This window comes from Dasypus novemcinctus, chromosome 22, assembly GCF_030445035.2.
Source record: "Dasypus novemcinctus isolate mDasNov1 chromosome 22, mDasNov1.1.hap2, whole genome shotgun sequence".
NCBI lineage: Eukaryota > Metazoa > Chordata > Mammalia > Cingulata > Dasypodidae > Dasypus > Dasypus novemcinctus.
The window spans coordinates 73,275,888-73,280,415 of NC_080694.1; the positions used below are offsets into that span (position 1 = coordinate 73,275,888).

General features: G+C 38.2%; 1 pseudogene; it reads left to right on the forward strand.

Annotated features, from left to right (window-relative positions):
- The first annotated feature begins 3,235 nt into the window (after positions 1-3,235).
- On the forward strand, positions 3,236-4,161 carry LOC101433183 (olfactory receptor 12D1-like; annotated as a pseudogene).
- Positions 4,162-4,528: the final 367 nt, after the last annotated feature.

The following is a 4,528-nucleotide window of genomic DNA, read 5'->3' on the forward strand; positions in this document are numbered from 1 at the left end:
ATAAAAAGAAAAATCAATGGAACAAAGTAGAATGGGAAGGAATGGAGCTAATATTTATGGAGATGTGGCATACTTAGAAATGCCATCACATCTATGAAGAATAGCTAGTTGTCTAGCTCCACAGAGACAAAGTAGACCCAATTCTTGGTATTATCCCACAGCATCAGTAAGCTAAACTCTATTCTTATCAGTGGGACCGGGAATCTGTGTCATCTTTTTTTTTTTGTAGTGTCATCTTGCTGCACCAGCTATCCCTATGTGCAGTACTACTCCTGGGCAGGCTGCACATTTTTCACATTGGGTGGCTCTCCTTGTGGAGCACACTCCTCACACATGGGGCTCCCCTACACAGGGGACACCCTGTGTGGCACAGGACTCCTTGCACACATCAGCACTGCCTGGGGCCAGCTTACCACACAGATCAGGAGACCCTGGGTTTGAACCTGGACCTCCTATGTGGTAGGCAGTGCTCTATCAGTTGAGCCAAATCCACTTCCCAGTAAGTTAAACTCTAAGAAGACTAGAGATGCAAATAGCAAATCTAAAATTCTAAATCTAATAAACAGACCCGCTACATAAATGGTGGGATTTGTAAAATGTGGGGGTCCCTTGATCAAAAATTTTGATGAACTTCAAAGACTGTGTGTGCAAGTCATTCAGCCAAGAGATGGGTCCTTCATGGCACAAGGATCTGAGTAACCAGTTAGGTCAGAGCTCAAGAAGCCAGCCTGGCTGATGGAATTCAAGACCATATCAGCATGATTTGAGGAGGAAAAATACTGCATGTACAACACCTTGAATGAAAATAACATGAAGATGAAAATTTCTGGTCCTGACTTCATCATCATTGTTTATTCTTACAACATTCTTCCCAGCACCCAGGGGACACACTCTCTCAGGAATTTTATGTCTTGTGATCCAGAGTTCATAAAAAGATAGGCAGATATCTGAAAAGGACAGAGAAGTTTTGAAGATGAAGAAATTATGCTGCAATCCAAACTGAATTATCACGTTAAATAATGTTCTCCTATTTCTAGTCACTGAGAGTATAAACCTGAAAATCTTTCTTGCATGGAAGTCTCAATGCTCAACTAGGTAAGAATGAAATAGAAAGCAGGCAAGCAGGTGTCCTATATAAACTATCTGTAGTGAGCAATCTGTCTGCCTGCTAGTACTAAGGTCAAGTGCCCAGAATTTAAAACCAACTTCCTATAGTGAAGTAGACTGTTCCTTTAGGTTGTTGTGGGTTATGGAGACACATTACAAAATTTTTTTTTTGCATTATCTCTATCTCAATAATATACCTGGTTCTCTGGACATTCTACAAAGCAGGTTAAATAATTTAGTAGAATGGGGTCTCATTTCTAATTTTCTTTAAAACTTAGGAGGAGTGTACTTTCAATGAATTTTGATACAATTATGTTTTATGAGTTAGAAAATCAAGAACGTTATGTGGTTTATCATCTCTATTATAAACAAGGATGGTAATATCCTTTAAATACACAATATATGTATATATATGTCTACCAAAAATCTTTTCTAAGAGTTTGGAAATCAATACATATCTAAGTGTAGTAAAGATTAGATAATTTCTCCAAATTTATGCACTTATAAAACCTGGAATCCACTGGGTTCCCAAAAAGAGCTTTAAATTTCATTCAATAAGTTACTCTAAGAACTTCAAATCATTTTCTTCTTAGATTTCTTAGATTTTCTCATACCTTGAATGACTCCCTCTTTATAGAAACTCCCCAAAACGTGCATCTCTATTCAGAATTCCTTGCAGTTTTGTTCCAACAGTTCCTCCCATTCCCTTAAGCTTCTCATATATAGTTGCTTCTTCCTTCCCTAAAAGAGCTACTACATCTGGAAATGATAAGGACAAAGAGGAAGCTACCTCAAAAAGTATGTATGCTTTATGAGTGTACCTAAATTAGGTAATGTCAGGTACTTTGCAAATAAAAGAGTAAAGAAGGTTCGAAAATTGTTTCTCTTTTTCTGCATACGGGTCTAAATTTAGTCAAACATAATAAGCCTTGCTATAATTAACTTATTTTAATTTCTTCAATAATTTCAACACCACTGAGAAAACACTATTATTTCAAATCTGTAAGAAAAAGAAAAATTAATGTATTAATTTGTAGCAAAGGAGTTTATTTGATGAAAAAGTGGGGCATAAAGAGAAAACACATTATTCAATTGATAAGAACTGGAAACTTACCGGTATTTGGAGGGACTGTTTGGAGTCTACATTAAAGGAAGTACAGGTGAAGAAGGTGGACTTCATTAGAGGTGTATTATTTCTTAATACCTGAAGAGTAAGTTTTATCTATCAAAATAAAATCAGGACCCAAGGAAATAGGTATAAAGGAAGATAAGGTTTCAAGAGGGCTGAAGACTTGGATCCCTCAAGGAGAGGTGAGTGTCGTGTGATCTAAAGGAGGAACTCTTGGGATGCAGGTATCTAGGAAATGGGAAAGAGTCCCAGAGAAACCAGAGGAGAGATGTTAAATATCATTGTCATCAAGAAGTTATTTGGTGATCCTCTTTTGAGATAACATTAAGGATCAGGTTATATCAAAATTAACTTAAAAGCAGATAAGGCAGTGGATATACTCCATGTAAAACTCAGGTTGGTATCTGAATAATGTGGGCTCAATTCTGACCTCAGATAAGCCTACATGATGCTTCCAGAGAGAAGAGTTAGTACGGGATCAGAAAGAGGCCACCACTGATGTTATTTACATTACAAGGGGAAGAAATGTTATCATGACTATTTTGATCACATTGTTTATTTTAGATGTCATGATTCTGATTACTTCATCCCTGTCCATTTTCCATAAGTTAAAATCCCTCCAGTGGCTTCTTATTTCACTTTTGACAGTAGTGTGGTAGAGTACATTAAAAAATAGCACACTGTTAAGGAAAGTTGAATAAGTAGATTTTCACAGACAAAGAGCATGGTGGACTTACAAGATGGAACTCTGAGAGAAGGGAAATATTAATGAATAGTCTAACAACAACCAAAAAAAAGGTCTGTTCAACAGACAACATGTAGGCTGAATATTTAATAATCTAATGGCCCGTGTTGAATAAAACATCTCATTTTAGGGAAAAGTAAAACAGCCATACTCTCCTTCAAAGCATTTTTGTCTTGAGGGGGAAATCCTGGGCTGTAAGGATTTGACCTACCAAACTGAATGATTCCCTATGATATTTTGTCTTTAATTTAGTGATGCTGAATCAAACTTCAGTCACTGAATTTCTCCTTCTGGGAGATTCAGACATTAAAGAGCTGCACCCTCTTCTCTTTGTGGTTTTCCTCACCATCTACATTGGCAGTGTGGCTGGGAAGGGGGCCATCCTAATGATTGTCATCTCTGACCGAAGACTCCACTCTCCTATGTACTTCTTCCTGGGAAATCTCTCATGCCTAGACATCTGCTACTCTACAGTGACACTGCCAAAGGTGCTGGAGAACTTGGTCTCTTCACACAAAGTAATTTCCTTCTGGGGATGCATAAGCCAGCTGTATTTCTTCCACTTCCTGGGCAGCACAGAGACCTTGCTGTTGGGTGTGATGGCCTTGGACCATTTTGTGGCAATCTGCAAACCACTCCATTACACTGTCATCATGAATCATCAGCTCTGTATCCAGATGGCCAGCATAGTCTGGGCCATTGGTTTCTTCAGTGCCCTGCTGCACTCCATAATGACCTCTCGCTTAAACTTCCGTGGTTCCAACCATATCCATCACTTCTTCTGAGATGTTAAGCCACTGCTGGAACTGGCCTGTGGGAATATTGACCTCAACCAGTGGCTTCTTAATTCTGTCACAGGGACCATTGCCACCAGCCCCTTCTTTATGACACTTCTGTCATATTTCTACATTCTCACCTATCTATTCTTCAAGACTCATTCTTGCAGAATGCTTCAGAAGGCACTGTCCAACTGTGCCTTCCACTTCATGGTTGTTATTCTTTTCCATGTTCCTGTTCTCTTCACCTACACTCGTCCTGCTTCAGGCAGCTCCATGGAACAGGATGCAGTCGTTGCCATCATGTACAGTGTGGGACTCCTGTACTGAATCCACTGATCTATACTTTGAGGAACAAGGAGGTAAAGCAGGCTTTGAGTAGGGCAATCAGTAGGAAATTCTAACTTGAAGCATTCTCACACATCGTCTGCATCATAAATAAGCCGGCAATGACAAAATGGAAATTGGAATGTATACCTTGTCTCAAATAATTTATAATATATATAAAAGTAGGAATTGGATACATAAAAGTGAAATGGAAATGTCTAGTCCAGTTGTATTAAAAAATGCATTCCCAGGTACATAAGAGAATCTTGAACAGTTGGACACTAGCCTTGAAACCCTAATGTGTATTTGTTTTAGGATATTAATTGCTATAATCAATTTGTTGTATACTTTAATGTACTCTAGTATGAAATCAAAGTAATATGCCTATATTACTAATGTGTACAGAATTAGGTCTTTTTATCTGTGTAATCCTTCCTGATTAAT